At 41.6% G+C, this 22795-nt stretch overlaps 1 protein-coding gene and 13 non-coding genes across 14 annotated transcripts in view; 13 read left to right on the top strand and 1 right to left on the bottom strand.

Moving 5' to 3' along the window:
* Positions 1-22795, bottom strand: part of sema3h (sema domain, immunoglobulin domain (Ig), short basic domain, secreted, (semaphorin) 3H) — a 70860-nt gene that overhangs the window by 45243 nt on the left and 2822 nt on the right. The gene's annotated exons all lie outside the window — the stretch shown is intronic.
* Positions 12505-12577, top strand: trnar-ccu (transfer RNA arginine (anticodon CCU)). The gene has a single exon. It is a non-coding gene; the product is annotated as a tRNA-Arg (tRNA).
* trnar-ccu (transfer RNA arginine (anticodon CCU)) lies at positions 13193-13265 on the top strand. The gene has a single exon. It is a non-coding gene; the product is annotated as a tRNA-Arg (tRNA).
* Positions 13657-13729, top strand: trnar-ccu (transfer RNA arginine (anticodon CCU)). The gene has a single exon. It is a non-coding gene; the product is annotated as a tRNA-Arg (tRNA).
* Positions 14787-14859, top strand: trnar-ccu (transfer RNA arginine (anticodon CCU)). Its single transcript has one exon. It is a non-coding gene; the product is annotated as a tRNA-Arg (tRNA).
* trnar-ccu (transfer RNA arginine (anticodon CCU)) lies at positions 15475-15547 on the top strand. Its single transcript has one exon. It is a non-coding gene; the product is annotated as a tRNA-Arg (tRNA).
* Positions 15939-16011, top strand: trnar-ccu (transfer RNA arginine (anticodon CCU)). Its single transcript has one exon. It is a non-coding gene; the product is annotated as a tRNA-Arg (tRNA).
* Positions 17069-17141, top strand: trnar-ccu (transfer RNA arginine (anticodon CCU)). Its single transcript has one exon. It is a non-coding gene; the product is annotated as a tRNA-Arg (tRNA).
* trnar-ccu (transfer RNA arginine (anticodon CCU)) lies at positions 17757-17829 on the top strand. Its single transcript has one exon. It is a non-coding gene; the product is annotated as a tRNA-Arg (tRNA).
* Positions 17836-17907, top strand: trnam-cau (transfer RNA methionine (anticodon CAU)). Its single transcript has one exon. It is a non-coding gene; the product is annotated as a tRNA-Met (tRNA).
* trnar-ccu (transfer RNA arginine (anticodon CCU)) lies at positions 18665-18737 on the top strand. Its single transcript has one exon. It is a non-coding gene; the product is annotated as a tRNA-Arg (tRNA).
* Positions 18968-19039, top strand: trnam-cau (transfer RNA methionine (anticodon CAU)). The gene has a single exon. It is a non-coding gene; the product is annotated as a tRNA-Met (tRNA).
* Positions 19573-19645, top strand: trnar-ccu (transfer RNA arginine (anticodon CCU)). Its single transcript has one exon. It is a non-coding gene; the product is annotated as a tRNA-Arg (tRNA).
* On the top strand, positions 19652-19723 carry trnam-cau (transfer RNA methionine (anticodon CAU)). Its single transcript has one exon. It is a non-coding gene; the product is annotated as a tRNA-Met (tRNA).

The following is a 22795-nucleotide window of genomic DNA, read 5'->3' as shown; positions in this document are numbered from 1 at the left end:
CTAGCACAGATAAGCCGATGCCCCACGTCTTAGCGCTGCATTTCAACACTAAAATGTTGTGACAACTAATGTTAATGCTGCCAAAGGGTGGTTGTGAGAAACAAATCTGTTCCAGACTTTTGCAACCTGCTTGCAAGATTTATTTGTAATCAATGTCAACTAAGACAGCACATTACTTTCCTATTCCCTGAAGGAAATGGTGATGTATGCCCTTGAGTGAACAATGTACAGAACTTGTCTCTACTGGTATAATTTACAATTATACAATTATATAATTTACAATTATACAAGAAGTTAAGCAGCTTACGATAAGCAAGTTTTAGGAGAAGATAATGACAATTATACTTTTTTGATTACACAGAGGGCATAACATTTTTTACATTAAAATTGACAGCACATGTTGATGTGCATGTCACAAAAGACAAGGACAGACTTTCATCTGTTACAAAGCTCCAAGTCACTGGTACTTTTTACATAATTTTTCAAAAGGTAGACTGCCTCGAATCCTTCTGCTGTTTTCTTCTCAGCACAAGTTTCAATCATAGTATCACGTATGAGTTAGAATCTCTAAACAGAAAACATCTGTCATTCAAATCATTGATAGACACTCCAAAAGACCTTTTTATCTCAATGGTAATGATGACTTCATTCTATTTACTGCAGGTGTCCCAGGAAACCAATCAAGTGAGCCAGCATCTACAAAACTACTACCCAAAAACACCTCAGTGAAATGCAACAATTATCCTTTATAACGTCCGTGAGATTCAAGTCTTGAAAAAGTCCCGTGGTGCTTTCAAATGCGGTTGTGTTCACGTTAGCACCATAATCCTTCCTAAACACGCCACTGAATTTTAAAATGCAGAAAATGGTCTCTTTACAAGTAATTAATCATCAACTGTGTTTTCAAGGCTGAAACTACTTGAATTCCAAGCATACAGTATGTACTGAACTTCTCAACTTCACAGCTTCCATTTGAAGGAAGGACGTTTCTGAGAGCCAACCTCTTCACAGGGAACCAAACCCCGGTGGAATTCACGCCTTGCTCTGCCTGCTGAAGCATCCAGCACTTCATCTGAATTACAGTGCGCACGCCACAAGAGCGCCGTGACCTTGCTTAATTCAATATGAAGGGAAGAACGCAGACTAATTGAATGTGAAACCACCTCTGCAGTGAAAACACCAGCAACATTCAGCGTCTGTTACCGTCACGAGATCCTGTTGGGTCAGAGAGGCTGAAATACAGCTCACACATTCACTTTTGAGTTCATCAAATCAGCATTATAGCCAGGAGGATGAGACTCAGATCTGCAAGAGGGAACTGAGAGTGGTTTTGTCGACAGACACTCACACACAGATAAATGCAGACGTAATACATTTGCAAAGGTGAAAGGTTGGCGCAATCGATGGGTCAGCAGCACATGTTGAATTTTGAAACAAATCTATCATCCACACACACTCAAACATACCAAACCAGTCTGACAGTTTGGTTAAAACTCTGTCTTTCTTTCTTTATCCTGCACAATATCACACACTCACTCACACACACACACACGCACACGCACACACACACACACACACACACACACACACACACATGCATACCCAAAATTTTTAGAAAACTTTGCCCCAGTCAAACATCTTGACCTCACAACGATGAATGGCTCTTATTCAGTATGAAAAAAAAGCACATTCTTTTCTTAACCCTGCACACACACACACACACACACACACACACACACACACACACACACACACACACACACACACACACACACACACCCCTGACTCAGTCATGAAACACCAGCTGCACCCACCCCACCCTAACTCTTGGGACAGTTGCCTTGGTAACAGCAACCAGGCTGACATAATTTGTGAGGGGTGGTGTGTGGTGTGTCGAGGGGTGTCTCTTAGCCTTGCTGCCCCCCCTCCCCCTCCCCCCCAAACACCACCACCACCCATCTCTCACACAGCACACACACAGATGAATGATTTGGCCCACACCTCTAATCAACACTTTGGCTACAACACACAGGGCAGTTTGGGATAATGGAGTGTTTTTCCAAGACATCGAAGCCATTTAGTTAATGGAAGGGCACAAACACCCACACACACATTCATACATGCCACTGAACACGCGCATTTACAGATATTTCACGATACAAGCCCCATGTGTGCTTCGAAGCCTGTCTGTGATCTGTCGTTAACAGCATTCAACAGGATGTTAACACAAACAAACACACACACCTGGCAAGACTTGAATCTCCGGCCTTTATCAACCAAGCACAGTCATGAAAATTCAATCAATCCACCTCACAGTCCGCAAAAACCTTCTGAATGGATGCTTTCAGAAATCAAAGTGAAAGCGTTTCAGCGTTCATCGGTGGCTGTTTGTGGTGATTATATCGACCCAGAGGCAATCTGTTCTCCAACTCTGCACCCGTCTCAGAAACTCCTGAATTAAAATTGATTTTTTTTTTTTTTTTTTTTTTTTTTTTTTAAACGTCTCTCGGCTCTGGGAACTGGGAGAACAATGTGTTACTAAGCTGGAAGTTGTCATGTGGCACATAAAGAGGCGGACAAAAAGCAAAGAACGTCGGAAAAATATGAGATGTAACTTTATATTATGGGAGAAACTGGTGTCGGAGTAAAGATATAATAATATATATATATATATATATATATATATATATAATTGCCTACTTTGAAGAAGCTGGCAAATATAACGTACTTCTCTGTATTTTTCTTCAGAATTGATCATTTCATTCTCAAACTATCCTGTAGCTTAGTTTGACATAGTCCATATAATCACTTCTATAATATTCACTGACTTTCATCTTCCAGCTAGTGCTCATAATACAGATGCCATTTTACAAAATGCAGAAAAATGTAAGTTCAGATTTGTGAGAAGTTTTCATCGCAAATCAGTTTTAATTTTTACAATAGTTGGAGCTGACTCCTTCCAGGTGTAGCAAAACAGAGACCTTTTAAAACAGCCACTTCTCTTTTATTTTGATAGAAGTGTGGTGGATCCTAGTTAGTATAGTGCAAAATTGGATCTCTGTAGAAGGAATGTGTGGTTGAAAATCAATCTTGCACATTTCTAGCAGTTTTTTTTTTATTCTGGAAGTAGCACACACTTGTCTCATGTTATCAAAAGTTGTCCCATCAGTGTAAAACAGGTAAAAGTAGAAATGATTAAAAAAAAAAGGTCAATGTAATAGCAAAATGAACTTTCTTCTTTTGGTCCATGAAAGCAGCACAATCTGTTCAACCTCCACACACAGCATACACACTTGCATGCTCACACACACACACACACACACACACACACACACACACACACACACACACACACACACACACACTTGGTGAGTGCAGCCACTCTTATCAGCGTCACGTTGACAGGAAGGTCAATGAGGGTCATGACCGCTGATCGGAGCCAATTGACCTCTGACCCCTGTCACTTGGAATCAAAGACGGAGAAGGTTAAGATGTAAAAGAACAGACATGCTAAAACATAATCCTGCGGTTCCATGCACGCACACACACAGACACACACGCACTGAAAAAGTTGCATGAATAGTCCCTTTATATTAGTGCAAACATCTGCCTCCATGTTTTACAATAGGAGTGATTTTATTTATGTACTGTTTATTAATGTGGATGCGCATGTGTGTCTCTGTGGGCGCGCAGATATGTTTATCCAGGGTGAACATTAGATTAAAGTCTGCTGGTCATGGGAGCTCTGATGGACCTCGATGTGATTAGAGTAAATGTGTGGCGTGTGATACAGCTAAGAACATTCCTGCATTGCACAACACCCCCACCCCCCTCCCCCCCGCCCCCACCCCACCCACCCCACCCGCCCCCCTCCCGCCACCGCCACACACACAGCATTGCATCTGTGTGCTGGCATTCTCGAACACACCTGCACACGAGTAAAAAGACTCCATACATTTTGGTAAACTAAATGATGATGATCATTTTAATGATCAAATGTGAGGCAACTGTACATCCTTGCATTAAATCTGCTGTGTGCTATTTTTCCACATAAGTACTTTACATAAAGATGCACAAAAACAGAAATGTACAGCCAGTTCTTTATTTGCTAAGAAGCCTGATGCAGAAAACCAAGGCTGATTTTAAATTAATGATCAGCTCTGTGTGCGTAATGTCATTTGCTCCTCGGTGTGCAATGCAGTCGACAATCATATGATACAAAACAGTGATTTTAAATTCATTACAGTCTACTCCCATTCCTCTAGATAGGTCAGCAGTTATGGATATCAGGATTTATGGCTACGGTGTGCAGACTGATGCAGACAGAGTGCAGTGACGTAAAGACTGTAAAGAGTGACAGTCGCAATAACCTGCTGTGTTTATGTGTTTATGTGTCTTCAGAGGCAATAAAAAAGAAAAAGAAAAAGTCTCAAACACTATGAATAAATGTAATTAAATGAAAAAGTAGACTATCCGATGTCTAAAATTAAACTATTGACAATATTTTTAAATCTGTGCTCAGCCCACACTAAGTTTCAAGTAACCATAGCAACAGTTCTACAGATGTTCAACCAAAAACTCACACACAAGATGGTTACTAACTGAGGAACACCACTAAATATTTAATACTCGTGGAACTAATGTTTACTCCTTTGTACAATGAGGTCTGCAGCGCTTCCATTCTTTACAGCCATGAGCCATGAAGATCACAGCACCTTGCTCTGTCCGTACCCACTGAACTGTCCCTGTCAGGGAGCGTCTTTTGGAAATAATGTTCAATGGCAGTTTGGGACGTGATAGGAAGTGTTGCTTGTTATTTGACAAGAAACCAATACACAAAATAAATACAATTTCAAAACTGAACGGTCTCAAAAGATTTCTTTGTTCGTGTCAGAGTTTTCTCCTCGCTGATGTCCGAGGTGTCCTCTTGTGGACATGACCAGCTCTGACTGACTGTGACTGTTAAACTGAGGCTGGGAGCCAAGGTGCAGGCACATCACAGCAACAGGAACAAGAGGAAAGCAGTGAGACAGAAAATAATCCATTTGGCATTTGTCACGGTGGACGTCAGCACAGCTTTTCCATGCTGCCATCACAAAACCAGATCAGGGCGATCTGGTCTGAACACCAGTGGACAGGTAGGATGTGTGCTGATTTCATTAGCAAGCAGGTGGTCCTGGTTTATTTCACAGTTTATAAAGAGTGACAAGTTTTACAGAAGAAACTTTCCCACCTGAGTGCAGAACTTGCAACATATTTGAAGTAAAATTGAAGAATAGTTCTGTAAGCTTTGCAAGAGTTTGTATTCGCACAGTGAAATATGAGTGACATACAAGATCAAAATGAAAAAAGGGTGATGAAAGAATCAAGTTGCTGTTACAATCGTTATCTCACTCATGGGAGTCCAACTTTGTTATTTTTCTAGTGTTTTATAGGTGCTTCTTTTCTACACCCAGACACACCACTTTTTGCTGCGTACACACACACACACACACACGTTACAGTTATCATCAATCTATCCAATTATTCTCTCAGCCTAAAGCATTGTCCATGTGAGTGTTTTTGTATGCTACACATGTGTCTAGCTTTCTTTCTGTGTCTGTCTTTGTCCGTGTGTTTGTCTACTCCCTGAGCTCTAGGGAACTTTAGCTGTCTGGTGCAACGTTCCCAGGGGGAGGACTTTGTTGGCTGCGCCACCAGAGGGGGGGTAGCGTTGGCGGGGGCGAGGAAACCGGGGCACATTTCCTGTGGAAATGGGGTTATCACTTCACCAATTACTGGTGCAATTACAGTGGGAGGCCTGCGGAAGCCTGGGAACAAAGCCCATAGGCACACAGATGGGCACTCATGGGGAGACATGCACGAGTACGTGCACGCACAAAATACTTTCTAAAACACGTCGACGTGCGTGCGTGCGTCAGTTATAAAATCTCACGGTCTCTGTTTTTCTCTTTTATGCCGACATCACGCTGCTTTCTATCTTTCTGTCGTTCACAAAGTGTCTGACTGTGTTAAAGTCGGTGTTCCTGGTGCCTTAAACTCCTGCTGCGAAAGTCAGAATCCACAATAAACATGCTCGTCTCTCCGTTGAGGCATTGTGAAATGTTCCAGATGCAGAATTAAGTGTCTACCGCTATAATGCCTTTCACAGAATACAAATACAATTTCAAAAACCCACCAAGACTTCAAATTGGACCATTATTGGACTGATATTTGTACTCTGATGCTGGTAATGTCACTCATTCGGTCATTATACCTACTTTTGCAAAATAATGGGAATCATCTTGCAATCTGTCAAGTTCATCACCTCCTGTGGGGAGTACTCGCCAGTATTGTATGGAGTCTGTCCTATAAAATACCAAAATATACACACAAACTAGTTTTCTACTTATTACCTTTTACTGTTCCACACTCTTAAATCTTCTCCCGCATTTAAACATATGTCCACACACGCACACACCCACACAAACACACACACACACACACACACATGCATGCACACACACACACACACACACACATACCACAGCAGAATTACAGCCAAAACACAGACGCATTATGTCTGGACCGTGTCACCGACAGACCAGACCCACGTGGACAGCTTGACCTTTGACTTTAGCGCAAATGATGATTCATCATCATCATCATCATCAGACTGTTTGGTATGGGTTGCTACACTGCACACATTAGTCTATTTACTGTTTATTTTTAATCTCATTTGTTTTTTCACTTTTTTATTTATCTGAGAGAAGTGTCGCTGAGAACACGTTGCAGTCTTGCATGGGAGCTGCCCACTGCACAGCAATGTTGTTGGTTTAACGCTCATGGCTACACAATTTCGATGAGCAGCTATAGCTGGTCAGTTTCCTGGTCAGTATTTTTTCTTCATTTTACCAAGACACTCATATGCTTCTTAGGTAAGACGACTTGTTGCACTGAGAGCAAAAATCTCCCTCAACAATAACTACTGTTGCAAAGCAAAGATTGTATCATCTCACACAAGAACAATAATTTTTTTGACCCTGTAAGCATAGTTTTCAGATTTAGGAGAATGTTCCCACTCCTAATGAATAAATGCAGAGGAGGATTTAGTTGGCATAAATAGCAAAAACCCGAACTGATATTTGGAGATGTATTCTTTTTTTCAACCTGGCATCCAAATATATAAAAATAAACTTGACTGCAGAGTTTTAGATTCGTTGAGTCAGTATGACATCTGTGTTATGCTGCTGAGGCTAAAACTTGATGTTTAGGACTTTGCAGTGGCCTCGTCCCAAGAGGAAACAATCGCCCATAGTGGCCAGGACTGGTGACAAGATTCTCAAGAAAATCACAACCGTGCTCCCTCACAGACTTGTTATTACCCTCTGCAGCAAAATCATCAGCAGGGATTTCACATAAGGGTTAAGTCAACACTTTGCTAGCGATTATATATGGTCACATAGTGAAAGATGCAGCCTTCACATTTTCTGTGGCTTTTACTTCTTGGCTCAGCCTCAAAGCATGTTAGACATATGGTGTGCTTCCTGGACATTTGCTTTGGAAAAATGGGCAATAATGACATCTCTATGTTTTAAAAATGGGCAGCCTTGAAAAAAAATAGCTGTCCTGTGAAGGTTATGGGTAGTCATGATGTCTCCATTAAGTTATAGTCTATAAGTGAGAGTCAAAATCTCTTTCGCTTCAAAGGCAGGCCAGATGATAAAACCCACTATATGCCACTGTACACCCTCTATTTTTTTCAAACAGGAAAAGGAAGTCAGACTTCCAACCTTTTGCGGCACATGTCTGATCTTTCCATCACTGACAAAACAGACAAAATCAAATTCTTGTGGTTTCGTCTTCTATAAGCAGCCATGTGAACATCACATCGGAGACATCAAAGGTTGGAGATCAGATGTTTTGTGCTCGTGTACATGTAGTGCTAATGTTTTCTAGCACTCGATTGGTCAATCCACTGTCTTTGCAGTCAAATTAAAAATTTATTTTGTAGTAAAGGCAAATGCCATTTAGAGGCTTTTAGTTCAAAAAACTATTTTTCATAGTGAAAACCAAGGTTCTTGACAACAAGAATAAACACAAGTGCTTTTCAGCAAGACATTGAATCGCTGACAAATGCAAAGTGTTTCTCAAACAGACATCAAAACTTGGGACCACAAATCTATTTTGCAGCCAAATTTCTTTATAAGAGATATAAGTTCATGGTAAACACAAATATAGATTTCCGCCGACAATTACAAATGAACCTCTGAGTATCCGCTACATCTACACACACCCTCATCCTGCCTGCCCTAATCTACAGCTAATGAGGAAACTAATGGTCAGGGTCAGTCTTAGCACTGTTGAGCCCATCTGCTTCTGACTTCCAGAAAGCCAACACAAGTCAAGTGTGCCTTTGTGGTTTAAATTCCCTAATGTGAAAGTGAAAGGAATGCTGTGAGCAATATTCTTCTGCACAACACACCCTAAGTAACCCCCACTTACATTACATTTCAGCTAAATGAAATGTAATGTAAGTGGGGGTGACTAAAACTTTTTCTGGTCACGACATAATGATGAATTTGCTCTGAAGAGTCAGCTCATTAAAATAATGTTGGCTACTTTTTCTGTTTTTATTTTAGCCATTTTACATCACTCTGACATGGTAGAAAACAGTTAAATTCCCTGGTCACCTGTAAACAGCACCTGAATTACAGAACTGCAAATTTTTCTCACATCTCTATATTGAAAAGAAATGCTGACACACAGTATGAACCAGGCAGGAGGGAGAAGAAACTCAGCTCTACATCACTGACGGCAGGTCTGACTAGAGCAAATTAATACTTAAGGGAAATGGAAGAAATATGAAGCTTGCGGATTTTTGCTTAATTACAGACTTCAGGCTAAAGATAGCCTCTGATATTAACACCAGAAACCTCTCGAGGGTAAATTTAAAGCATGTCCACTGTTGTCAGGGGTTGTTGTTGCCAAAGCAAGGGTGTAATTAGACTCCTTTTACTGTCTTTGTCCACAAAGAGGCGAAAACCCTCAAGTACCAAGCCCCTAATCTGGGTTTTTAATATCATAAAAAGTAGAAGTAAATTTGGTTGCAGGAATATCGAATCAAGTCCTCCAAATATTCTGGGAAAGTCATTTTAAACAGCAGAGAAGTTTTTTTTTTTAAGAATACAGCAATGCTTTATAGTTTGCCAAATTAGTCTTCAAATAGCTATCAAATTAAAGACTTCTTCCAGAGAAAAAAAAGGCTGTCTTAGTTGAGTCATATCCGAAGTGTGCGATGAGCAAGCAGCTCTCATTTGACTTCAGCAGTGACAAGTAATGGCAGCATCATCATTGGGGACTGGTTCTATTAAAATTAATAATAGAGAATATCCTGATTCTGTGCCGTCCCAGTGAAATCCACATCTCAGCAACATCCTCAGCCCAGAGCCTGGAAAGCACTGGCCTAGATAGAAACAGATCTGAAAGAATAGATGAATAATGAAATATCTCTTGATTTTTAATATCGCTATGAAGGCTTTTGTGCTTTATTAGTACACATGGGGAAGAGAAAGGTGAGGCCGGAGAAAGAATAGGGAGGTGAGTGATATACACCAGCCACAAGAACAAAACACATGCAGGAGCCAGGTTTCTCTTCTTTTCCTTCTTGGCCTTAACATTAACTGTATATCTGTTAGTAATATACCTATGATTATGATTAGCTTGCCTTATTATCCGAAATACTGTATAAATACAGCTGAAAAAGTACAGGCACATAAATGTGTGTTCCTGAGAACTAATCTTTTAAAAACAAAATTCAGCAATGCATTGCCCAAAAACTAAATGCAAGTGTTACGTAATGTAGCTAAACCTACATAGCTGTATATGAAATGCAAATCAACTGTAAAGATAGATAATTCAATTTATATATACTGACACATGTTTCTCGAAGATAGATTTTTAAAACACAAAAATATATTTCACATGTTAAGAAAAAATATTGTTAAACTTTTAGGTAGCTCACAAAATGCTATAAAAAGCCAGAAAACACAACTGCAAATTTATTGTGAAATACACAGAGCTGTAGACTGATTGGGGGAGAAAGAAAGACTTAACAGTAGGTTTAAAACCAATGAAGCATCTTGGTGAAGTTGGTATACTCAAAATAGCACACAAGTTCTTTAAAAATCTATGTGCATTCACTTGAAGCCAACAGTACCCAAATCAGCTGACAATTTGTGTCAGACAACACAACTACTTAATGTCTTTCTTCTTTATTAACAGCCAGCACATCTGGGTTTTGTGCAGAAGCAATTGCTTATATTTTTGTCTCTGTGGATGACAAGACAATACCTTGTCATTATCCTTCTTAAAAATAATACATATATATATATATATATATATATATATATATATATATATACTGTACATGTATATACAATATTTGAAGGAATATTTATTGTAAATGCAGCTTTTATTTGCGCATCACATATTTCCTTATGAAGAAAAACAAATAGAATTTTACAGACAACCACTTGAGCAAACATGCATCTGGACACTGATTAACTAATCTACCATGTATAATAACCAAGCAATTTGCATGCTGATACAATGCATCTGAAAACGACTCATTACGTTTACATTTGTACAGAATAGAAACAGCAGGACCAGTTTAAATGGCTGGATGACAGCCATCCCAACCACTCAGCAGGATAGAGGTGAATTATCAAAGCCAATGTTTCCATTCATAGCAAACAAACTTATATGATTTAGGTCCAGTATTCTCCAGTGACTCATTACATTAAATGTCTACGGCAAACCAATTCATGAAGTTGTTGAATGCTGTATGAATAAAACATCACTAAGCCTCTATGTGAGTTAATAGATTGCAACTGACTTAATAGAGCAGCATCAGCTCCTCTGAGGCATTTATGGAGTTTTGCTATCTAATTAAGGCTATATTCTCCATATGTTTTCTTGTGAAAATTACGAATTTGATAGGTGGTGTGTTTTTATCTGTTCACATACCTGTATCTCTACATACAGTATGCTTATATGTGTGTGAAACTGTAGTTTGTGTAATTGTGTTCAGGTATACATTATGAGCGTGTGTGTTCTTTCGAACTGTGTAGTGTATACAGTGTAATTCTGAATGCAGCGGTCATAAAGAGAAAATCACGACCATCACTGCTGGGATAATAGGCTCATTACAATCAAGCGTGTGCGCGTGTGTGTTAGTCAACGGGTTTGAGTGAATAACCAAGATAATTGATGATTTAGTCATTAAAAGACAGGTGGGGGTTAGGGGGTAATCAGGCATGTATTTAAAAGTCTAAGTACACTTGACAAATCAGAAAAAAATCTCTCTGGCAGTCAAAAGACCTCCATCCCTGTTGACCACAACTTCTTAAAGATAGAGTGCAGGACTTTTATATTCGGGTAAATGTATGTTGCATTCGTATCTTTCCAAAATGACTTGCTGACAGCAATAGTGTTTAAGAATATCACTTCCTGATGAATATCTCTGTATTGCATATTATATCGACATTTTACATCAGGTATCTGGTGAGGAATTCCCAGGCTGGCCAGTTGAAGATATGAAGCACCGTGATTCAGCAATGCTTTAGGGCACTGGCCTCTTAAGTCAGGGATTGTGCGATCAAGATCCAACAAGGGGGCCCTGAAGCAGAGAGGCACAGCGCGGAAGCGTGATGGGCCCGCAACCCAGAAGTGGATAGGTTGAAACTATCCTCTGTTAGCAGTAAGTTTTTTGTTGCTGGTTGTTCAATGTGTAGAATTTGGAGGGATTTATTGAAAAGACAACCTTTCAGTATTTCAATCACATTTGTCCATCAACTAAATTCCTTCAAAGCCAGCGATTATTGATTTGAGTCCCATGTGAGGGGAATGACAGCAGAGTGGTGCAGCGGAAGAGTGCTGGGCCCATAACCCAGAGGTCGATATATCGAAACTATCCTCTGCTAGCAGGGATTTTCTTTGTTGTTGCCAGTTGTCTACTGTGTAGGACGTAGGGGGATTTATTGAAAGTAAGGTTTTCTGTATTTCAGCCATGTTTTTTTGTCAACTGAATTCCTTCAAAGCCAGCGATTATAAATTCAAGTCTCATCTTGGGAGATTCACAGAAGAATGGCACAGCGGAAGCGTGCTGGGCCCATAACCAGGGTTGATAGATAGAAACTATTCTCGACTAGAAAAAATATTCTTTGCTTCTCTATTTCCTTATAGTCGACAACAGTTTTTCGTAAGGAGATTAACGTTTGTCAGGTTTGTGGATTAAAATCCCACTTGGGGATCGATACCATCAAAAGGACGAAGAGACACTGCACTGCATCCATTACCCAGACATGAATGAGAGTACTGAGCACTACCATTGTTGCATCATTACATCACTGCTTTTGTGTCATGGTCACTGTTTTCAGGGATTTGCATTTCTATCTTTACTCACTGCTGTTTATATGCCTAGATAAATTTGCCATTTCGTCTCTGAATAGATGCACTGCCAAAGCCCCGGTGGCCTAATGGATAAGGCACTGGCCTCCTAAGCCAGGGATTGTGGGTTCAAGTCCCATCTGGGGTGACTGACAGCAGAGTGGCGCAGCGGAAGCGTGCTGGGCCCATAACCCAGAGGTCGATAGATCGAAACTATCCTCTGCTAACAGGTTAACTTTTGTTGCTGCTATTCCCCTGTGTACGACGTAGGGTATTTATTTAAAGCAAAGTTTTCAATATTTTAGATGCGTTTTTTTGTCAGCTGTATTCCCTCAAAGCCAGCAAACATAGATCCACGTCGCATCTTGGAAGAATCAAAGCAGAGTGGCGCAGCGAAAGTGTGCTGGGCCCATAACCCAGAGATTGATAGATCGAAACTATCCTCTGCCAGTGAAACTTACTTGGATTCAGTCTTTTCTTAAAGACAGCAAAAGTTCTTTGAATGGACTTTAACGTTTGTCAGGTTTGTGGATTAAAATCCCACTTGGGGATCGATACCATCAAAAGCACAAAGAGACACTACACTGGCTCCATTACCCAGACATGAATGAGAGTGCTGAGCACTACCATTGTTGCATCATTACATCACTGCTTTTGTGTCATGGTCACTGTTTTCAGGGATTTGCATTTCTATCTTTACTCACTGCTGTTTATGTGCCTCGATAAATTTGCTATTTCGTCTCTGAATAGATGCACTGCCAAAGCCCCAGTGGCCTAATGGATAAGGCACTGGCCTCCTAAGCCAGGGATTGTGGGTTCAAGTCCCATCTGGGGTGACTGACAGCAGAGTGGCGCAGCGGAAGCGTGCTGGGCCCATAACCCAGAGGTCGATAGATCGAAACTATCCTCTGCTAGCAAAACTTTCTTGTGTTCAGTATTTTCTTATAGACAACAACAGTTCTTTGAATGGACTTTAACGACCGTCAGGTTTGTGGATTAAATTCCCACTTGGGGATCGATACCATCAAAAGCACGAAGAGACACTACACTGGGTCCATTACCCAGACATGAATGAGAGTGCTGAGCACTACCATTGTTGCATCATTACATCACTGCTTTTGTGTCATGGTCACTGTTTTCAGGGATTTGTATTTCTATCTTTACTCCCTGCTGTTTATGTGCTTAGATAAATTTGCTATTTCGTCTCTCATTAGTTGTATTGCCAAAACCCCGGTGGCCTAATGGATAAGGCACTGGCTTCCTAAGCCAGTGATTGTGGGTTCAAGTCCCATCTGGGGTGACTGACAGCAGAGTGGCGCAGCGGAAGCGTGCTGGGCCCATAACCCAGAGGTCGATAGATCGAAACTATCCTCTGCTAACAGGTTAACTGTTGTTGTTGATATTCCCCTGTGTACGACGCAGGGTATTTATTTAAAGCAAAGTTTTCTTTATTTTAACCGTTTTTTTGTCGACTGACGTCCTTCAAAGCCAGAGATTACAGATCCATGTCCCATCTTCAGACATTCACAGCAGAGTGGCGCAGCGGAAGCGTGCTGGGCCCATAACCCAGCGGTTGATAGATTGAAACTATCCTCTGCTAGCAGGTTCCCTTTTGTTGCTGCTATTCCCCTGTGTACGACGTAGGGTATTTATTTAAAGCAAAGTTTTCTTTATTTTAACCACGTTTTTTTGTCAGCTGTATTCCCTCAAAGCCAGCGAACACAGATCCATGTCCCATCTTGGAAGAATCAAAGCAGAGTGGCGCAGCAGAAGCGTGCTGTGCCCGTAACCCAGAGGTCGATAGATCGAAACTATCCTCTGCTAACAGGTTGATTTTTGTTGCTGGTTGTCCCGTGTAGAACGTAGGGTACTTATTTAAAGCAAAGTTTTCTTTATTTTAACCGTTTTTTTGTCGACTGAAGTCCTTCAAAGCCAGAGATTACAGATCCATGTCCCATCTTCAGACATTCACAGCAGAGTGGCGCAGCAGAAGCGTGCTGGGCCCATAACCCAGAGGTCGATAAATCGAAACTATCCTCTGCTAGTGAAGCTTTCTTGGATTCAGTTCTTTCTTACAGACAACAACAGTTCTTTGAATGGACTTTAACGTTTGTCAGGTATGTGGATTAAATTCCCACTTGGGGATCGATACCATCAAAACCACGAAGAGACACTACACTGGCTCCATTACCCAGACATGAATGAGAGTGCTGAGCACTACAATTGTTGCATCATTACATCACTGCTTTTGTGTCATGGTCACTGTTTTCAGGGATTTGCATTTCTATCTTCACTCCCTGCTGTTTATGTGCCTAGATAAATTTGCTATTTAGTCTCTCATTAGTTGTATTGCCAAAGCCCCAGTGGCCTAATGGATAAGGCACTGGCCTCCTAAGCCAGGGATTATGGGTTCGATTCCCATCTGGGGTGACTGACTGCAGAGTAGCACAGTGGGACTGTGCTGGGCCCATAACCCAGAGGTCGATAGATCGAAACTATCCTCTACTAGCAGGTTCCCTTTTGTTGCTGCTATTCCGCCATGTACGACGTAGGGTATTTATTTAAAGCAAAGTTTTCAATATTTTAGATGCGTTTTTTTGTCAGCTGTATTCCCTCAAAGCCAGCGAACATAGATCCACGTCGCATCTTGGAAGAATCAAAGCAGAGTGGCGCAGCGAAAGTGTGCTGGGCCCATAACCCAGAGATTGATAGATCGAAACTATCCTCTGCCAGTGAAACTTACTTGGATTCAGTCTTTTCTTAAAGACAGCAAAAGTTCTTTGAATGGACTTTAACGTTTGTCAGGTTTGTGGATTAAAATCCCACTTGGGGATCGATACCATCAAAAGCACAAAGAGACACTACACTGGCTCCATTACCCAGACATGAATGAGAGTGCTGAGCACTACCATTGTTGCATCATTACATCACTGCTTTTGTGTCATGGTCACTGTTTTCAGGGATTTGCATTTCTATCTTTACTCACTGCTGTTTATGTGCCTCGATAAATTTGCTATTTCGTCTCTGAATAGATGCACTGCCAAAGCCCCAGTGGCCTAATGGATAAGGCACTGGCCTCCTAAGCCAGGGATTGTGGGTTCAAGTCCCATCTGGGGTGACTGACAGCAGAGTGGCGCAGCGGAAGCGTGCTGGGCCCATAACCCAGAGGTCGATAGATCGAAACTATCCTCTGCTAGCAAAACTTTCTTGTGTTCAGTATTTTCTTATAGACAACAACAGTTCTTTGAATGGACTTTAACGACCGTCAGGTTTGTGGATTAAATTCCCACTTGGGGATCGATACCATCAAAAGCACGAAGAGACACTACACTGGGTCCATTACCCAGACATGAATGAGAGTGCTGAGCACTACCATTGTTGCATCATTACATCACTGCTTTTGTGTCATGGTCACTGTTTTCAGGGATTTGTATTTCTATCTTTACTCCCTGCTGTTTATGTGCTTAGATAAATTTGCTATTTCGTCTCTCATTAGTTGTATTGCCAAAACCCCGGTGGCCTAATGGATAAGGCACTGGCTTCCTAAGCCAGTGATTGTGGGTTCAAGTCCCATCTGGGGTGACTGACAGCAGAGTGGCGCAGCGGAAGCGTGCTGGGCCCATAACCCAGAGGTCGATAGATCGAAACTATCCTCTGCTAACAGGTTAACTGTTGTTGTTGATATTCCCCTGTGTACGACGCAGGGTATTTATTTAAAGCAAAGTTTTCTTTATTTTAACCGTTTTTTTGTCGACTGACGTCCTTCAAAGCCAGAGATTACAGATCCATGTCCCATCTTCAGACATTCACAGCAGAGTGGCGCAGCGGAAGCGTGCTGGGCCCATAACCCAGCGGTTGATAGATTGAAACTATCCTCTGCTAGCAGGTTCCCTTTTGTTGCTGCTATTCCCCTGTGTACGACGTAGGGTATTTATTTAAAGCAAAGTTTTCTTTATTTTAACCACGTTTTTTTGTCAGCTGTATTCCCTCAAAGCCAGCGAACACAGATCCATGTCCCATCTTGGAAGAATCAAAGCAGAGTGGCGCAGCAGAAGCGTGCTGTGCCCGTAACCCAGAGGTCGATAGATCGAAACTATCCTCTGCTAACAGGTTGATTTTTGTTGCTGGTTGTCCCGTGTAGAACGTAGGGTACTTATTTAAAGCAAAGTTTTCTTTATTTTAACCGTTTTTTTGTCGACTGAAGTCCTTCAAAGCCAGAGATTACAGATCCATGTCCCATCTTCAGACATTCACAGCAGAGTGGCGCAGCAGAAGCGTGCTGGGCCCATAACCCAGAGGTCGATAAATCGAAACTATCCTCTGCTAGTGAAGCTTTCTTGGATTCAGTTCTTTCTTACAGACAACAACAGTTCTTTGAATGGACTTTAACGTTTGTCAGGTATGTGGATTAAATTCCCACTTGGGGATCGATACCATCAAAACCACGAAGAGACACTACACTGGCTCCATTACCCAGACATGAATGAGAGTGCTGAGCACTACAATTGTTGCATCATTACATCACTGCTTTTGTGTCATGGTCACTGTTTTCAGGGATTTGCATTTCTATCTTCACTCCCTGCTGTTTATGTGCCTAGATAAATTTGCTATTTAGTCTCTCATTAGTTGTATTGCCAAAGCCCCAGTGGCCTAATGGATAAGGCACTGGCCTCCTAAGCCAGGGATTATGGGTTCGATTCCCATCTGGGGTGACTGACTGCAGAGTAGCACAGTGGGACTGTGCTGGGCCCATAACCCAGAGGTCGATAGATCGAAACTATCCTCTACTAGCAGGTTCCCTTTTGTTGCTGCTATTCCGCCATGTACGACGTAGGGTATTTATTTAAAGCAAAGTTTTCAATATTTTAGATGCGTTTTTTTGTCAGCTGTATTCCCTCAAAGCCAGCGAACATAGATCCACGTCGCATCTTGGAAGAATCAAAGCAGAGTGGCGCAGCGAAAGTGTGCTGGGCCCATAACCCAGAGATTGATAGATCGAAACTATCCTCTGCCAGTGAAACTTACTTGGATTCAGTCTTTTCTTAAAGACAGCAAAAGTTCTTTGAATGGACTTTAACGTTTGTCAGGTTTGTGGATTAAAATCCCACTTGGGGATCGATACCATCAAAAGCACAAAGAGACACTACACTGGGTCCATTACCCACACATGAATGAGAGTGCTGAGCACTACCATTGTTGCATCATTACATCACTGCTTTTGTGTCATGGTCACTGTTTTCAGGGATTTGCATTTCTATCTTTACTCACTGCTGTTTATGTGCCTCGATAAATTTGCTATTTCGTCTCTGAATAGATGCACTGCCAAAGCCCCAGTGGCCTAATGGATAAGGCACTGGCCTCCTAAGCCAGGGATTGTGGGTTCAAGTCCCATCTGGGGTGACTGACAGCAGAGTGGCGCAGCGGAAGCGTGCTGGGCCCATAACCCAGAGGTCGATAGATCGAAACTATCCTCTGCTAACAGGTTAACTTTTGTTGTTGATATTCCCCTGTGTACGACGTAGGGTATTTATTTAAAGCAAAGTTTTCTTTATTTTAACCACGTTTTTTTGTCAGCTGTATTCCCTCAAAGCCAGCGAACATAGATCCATGTCCCATCTTGGAAGAATCAAAGCAGAGTGGCGCAGCAGAAGCGTGCTGGGCCCGTAACCCAGAGGTCGATAGATCGAAACTATCCTCTGCTAACAGGTTGATTTTTGTTGCTGGTTGTCCCGTGTAGAACGTAGGGTATTTATTTAAAGCAAAGTTTTCTTTATTTTAACCGTTTTTTTGTCGACTGAAGTCCTTCAAAGCCAGAGATTACAGATCCATGTCCCATCTTCAGACATTCACAGCAGAGTGGCGCAGCAGAAGCGTGCTGGGCCCATAACCCAGAGGTCGATAAATCGAAACTATCCTCTGCTAGTGAAGCTTTCTTGGATTCAGTTCTTTCTTACAGACAACAACAGTTCTTTGAATGGACTTTAACGACCGTCAGGTTTGTGGATTAAATTCCCACTTGGGGATCGATACCATCAAAACCACGAAGAGACACTACACTGGCTCCATTACCCAGACATGAATGAGAGTGCTGAGCACTACAATTGTTGCATCATTACATCACTGCTTTTGTGTCATGGTCACTGTTTTCAGGGATTTGCATTTCTATCTTCACTCCCTGCTGTTTATGTGCCTAGGTTAATTTGCTATTTAGTCTCTCATTAGTTGTATTGCCAAAGCCCCAGTGGCCTAATGGATAAGGCACTGGCCTCCTAAGCCAGGGATTATGGGTTCGATTCCCATCTGGGGTGACTGACTGCAGAGTAGCACAGTGGGACTGTGCTGGGCCCATAACCCATAGGTCGATAGATCGAAACTATCCTCTGCTAGCAGGTTCCCTTTTGTTGCTGCTATTCCGCCATGTACGACGTAGGGTATTTATTTAAAGCAAAGTTTTCAATATTTTAGATGCGTTTTTTTGTCAGCTGTATTCCCTCAAAGCCAGCGAACATAGCTCCATGTCCCATCTTGGAAGAATCAAAGCAGAGTGGCGCAGCGGAAGCGTGCTGGGCCCATAACCCAGAGGTCGATAGATCGAAACTATCCTCTGCTAACAGGTTGATTTTTGTTGCTGGTTGTCCCGTGTAGAACGTAGGGTATTTATTTAAAGCAAAGTTTTCTTTATTTTAACCGTTTTTTTGTCGACTGACGTCCTTCAAAGCCAGAGATTACAGATCCATGTCCCATCTTCAGACATTCACAGCAGAGTGGCGCAGCGGAAGCGTGCTGGGCCCATAACCCAGCGGTCGATAGATCGAAACTATCCTCTGCTAGCAAAACTTTCTTGTGTTCAGTATTTTCTTATAGACAACAACAGTTCTTTGAATGGACTTTAACGACCGTCAGGTTTGTGGATTAAATTCCCACTTGGGGATCGATACCATCAAAAGCACGAAGAGACACTACACTGGGTCCATTACCCAGACATGAATGAGAGTGCTGAGCACTACCATTGTTGCATCATTACATCACTGCTTTTGTGTCATGGTCACTGTTTTCAGGGATTTGTATTTCTATCTTTACTCCCTGCTGTTTATGTGCTTAGATAAATTTGCTATTTCGTCTCTCATTAGTTGTATTGCCAAAACCCCGGTGGCCTAATGGATAAGGCACTGGCTTCCTAAGCCAGGGATTATGGTTTCAAGTCCCATCTGGGGTGACTGACAGCAGAGTGGCGCAGCGGAAGCGTGCTGGGCCCATAACCCAGAGGTCGATAGATCGAAACTATCCTCTGCTAACAGGTTAACTGTTGTTGTTGATATTCCCCTGTGTACGACGTAGGGTATTTATTTAAAGCAAAGTTTTCAATATTTTAGATGCGGTTTTTTTGTCAGCTGTATTCCCTCAAAGCCAGCGAACATAGATCAATGTCCCATCTTGGAAGAATCAAAGCAGAGTGGCGCAGCGGAAGCGTGCTGGGCCCATAACCCAGAGATTGATAGATCGAAACTATCCTTTGTTAGCGAAGCTGTCTTGGATTCAGTTTTTTCTTACAGACAGCAAAATTTCTTTGAATGGACTTTAACGTTTGTCAGGTTTGTGGATTAAAATCCCACTTGGGGATCGATACCATCAAAAGGACGAAGAGACACTACACTGGGTCCCAGAGGTCGATAGATCGAAACTATCCTCTGCTAGCGAAGTTCTTTTGGCTTTTTTTGGTCCTCATAGATAACAACAGTATCCCCGTATCCCAAAGGTCGACAGATTGAAACAGCAAAACTTCTGTCAATATTTTTATTTATTTTTTATTTTTACCTAATACTGGTTTTTGCTCTCCTATATATACAGTGTATCAACACTGATCTTAGCCCTCACATTCTTTATAATTTGGTTAGTTTATTATCAAAGTTTTCATATTGTTCACGTGTTGTGATATTTTAGTTTTGATTAACTCACTATTTTTCAGTTGCAACACTCAATTAAATCCCTAGTATGTGTTTTGTTTCTGCTTCAAAGTTTTTTAACGTTGGGGTGAAATACTTCACTGAAGTGAAGGATTTTGCATTTTTCTCAATTCGTCGTCCAGTATGAAAAGCAGCGATCAAGGAAAATCTACATGAACAGGTTCTCTAATCTGCTAAACAACTCCAGTGTCTGAACGTCAGCAGAGCTGAAATTCTCATCTACAGTGGTGTGAAAAAGTGTTTGCCCCTTCCTGATTTCTTATTTTTTTGCATGTTTGTCACACTTCAATGTTTCAGATCATCAAACAAATTTAAATATTAGTCAAAGATAACACAAGTAAACACAAAATGCAGTTTTTAAATGAAGGTTTTTATTATTAAGGAAGAAAAACAATCCAAACCCACATGGCCCTGTGTGAAAAAGTGTTTGCCCCCTAAACCTAATAACCGGTTGGGCCACCCTTAGCAGCAACAACTGCAATCAAGCGTTTGCGATAACTTGCAATGAGTCTTTTACAGCTGTGGAGGAATTTTGGCCGACTCATCTTTGCAGAGTTGTTGTAATTCAGCCACATTGGAGGGTTTTCCAGCACCAACCTCCTTTTTAAGGTCATGCCGCAGCATCTCAATAGGATTCAGGTCAGGACTTTGACTAGGCCACTACAAAGTCTTCATTTTGTTTTTCTTCATCCATTCAGAGGTGGACTTGCTGGTGTGTTTTGGATCATTGTCCTGCTGCAGAACCCAAGTTGGCTTCAGCTTGAGGTCACGAACAGATGGCCGGACATTCTCCTTCAGGATTTTTTTGGTAGAGAGTAGAATTCATGGTTCCATTTATCACAGCAAGTCTTCCAGGTCCTGAAGCAGCAAAACAGCCCCAGACCATCACACTACCACCACCATATTTTACTGTTGGTGTGATGTTCTTTTTCTGAAATGCGGTGTTACTTTTACGCCAGATGTAACGGGACACACACCTTCCAAAAAGTTCAACTTTTGTCTCGTCAGTCCACAGAGTATTTTCCCAAAAGTCTTGGGGATCATCAAGATGTTTTCTGGCAAAAATGAGACGAGCCTCAATGTTCTTTTTGCTCAGCGGTGGTTTTCATCTTGGAACTCTGCCATGCGGGCCATTTTTGCCGAGTCTCTTTCTTATGGTGGAGTCATGAACACTGACCTTAACTGAGGCAAGTGAGGCCTGCAGTTCTTTGGATGTTGTTGTGGGGTCTTTTGTGACCTCTTGGATGAGTCGTCGCTGCGCTCTTGGGGTAATTTTGGTTGGCCGGTCACTCCTGGGAAGGTTCACCACTGTTCCATGTTTTCTCCATTTGTGGATAATGGCTCTCACTGTGGTTCGCTGGAGTCCCAAAGCTTTAGAAATGGCTTTATAACCTTTTCCAGACTGATAGATCTCAATTACTTTCTTTCTCATTTGTTCCTGAGTTTCTTTGGATCTCAGCATGATGTCTGGCTTTTGAGGATCTTTTGGTCTACTTCACTTTGTCAGGCAGGTCCTATTTCAGTGATTTCTTGATTGAGAACAGGTGTGGCAGTAATCAGGCCTGGGTGTGGCTAGAGAAATTGAACTCAGGTGTGATAAACCAGTTAAGTTATGTTTTAACAGGAGAGGGCAAACACTTTTTCACACAGGACCATGTGAGTTTGGATTTTTTTTTTCTCCCTTAATAATAAAAACCTTCATTTAAAAACTGCATTTTGTGTTTACTTGTGTTATCTTTGGCTAATATTTAAATTTGTTTGATGATCTTGAAACATTTAAGTGTGACAGACATGCAAAACAAATTGGAAATCAGGAAGGGGGCAAACACTTTTTCACACCACTGTATTTACAGCAATTCCACGACAAAAACAAATCTCCCTCAGTCTGAGGTAAACGTCAGTGGTGATGAGAAGGGAAATGACCACAGTATAGAGCTCCCACAGAGAGAGAAAGAGTACGCACACAAACTTGCTGGTGGACAAGGAGGCCATCACAATCCCTACACAGATTACAATTTTGTTTCTGTTCTCCTTCCAAAGAGGAGCATACTAGCCACTGTAGATATAAACACATAAACCTCTGCTGTTCAAAGACGTGAGGATTCGCCTCAGCAGAATAAACAACAAAGACTGAAGTGGGCCAACATCCTGGAAATGAAGCAACTCTATTTGGATACATATACAAAAGCTTTTATCTTCAAACTGAACTGCACACGTGCATGAACACAAACACGTTAACACTCCGTACTCACATCCAAGCAAACGCAACCACACAGTCAAGGACATACTGTCACGTATAGTTAATGTATGCTCACAGACACACACACACACAAAGCTGCTACACATTTTCACATCAGATTTCATTAGAGCTAAATTCCCACCTGGGAGAATCCAACAAGGTT

Source organism: Embiotoca jacksoni, unplaced genomic scaffold (assembly GCF_022577435.1).
Source record: "Embiotoca jacksoni isolate LCO1_2020_lvr unplaced genomic scaffold, fEmbJac1.0.p SCAF_9, whole genome shotgun sequence".
In the NCBI taxonomy this organism is placed as follows: domain Eukaryota; kingdom Metazoa; phylum Chordata; class Actinopteri; family Embiotocidae; genus Embiotoca; species Embiotoca jacksoni.
The sequence above is the reverse complement of the archived record's forward strand: the minus strand, read 5'-3'. Positions and strand labels throughout refer to the sequence as shown.